Source organism: Arachis ipaensis, chromosome B06 (genome assembly GCF_000816755.2).
Source record: "Arachis ipaensis cultivar K30076 chromosome B06, Araip1.1, whole genome shotgun sequence".
Taxonomy (NCBI): Eukaryota; Viridiplantae; Streptophyta; class Magnoliopsida; order Fabales; family Fabaceae; genus Arachis; species Arachis ipaensis.
In genome coordinates, this window is record NC_029790.2 from 115,238,975 (window position 1) to 115,239,327 (window position 353).

A 353-nucleotide genomic window follows, 5' to 3' on the forward strand; every position below is an offset into this window, starting at 1 on the left:
GATTCCAAAGAAAGATCAATAATTCAATTTAGTTAAATATTAAATGTTAGTATTAAACCATAAAATAATAATAAATTATATGGTTTATAAGATTACTAATAAATGAGGGAAAATAAATAATGATCAAATGGAATAGAGCCACAGAACGAGCAAGAAGCAATCTGAAAATTGAAAGCTGATTTGGAAATTTGCGTGTAGCGATCCGTATCCAGCGCACCAGGATGAGTACTGGTGCATGCAGCTACAGGAGAGCAGTGAGCCAGTGATTCTGTGAACCGCGCGTTAATACCACGCGATGTTTGTATGCGTGTGGTTCTGATGGTGATGTTCTATTGGATTGGAAGGTTGGTTCA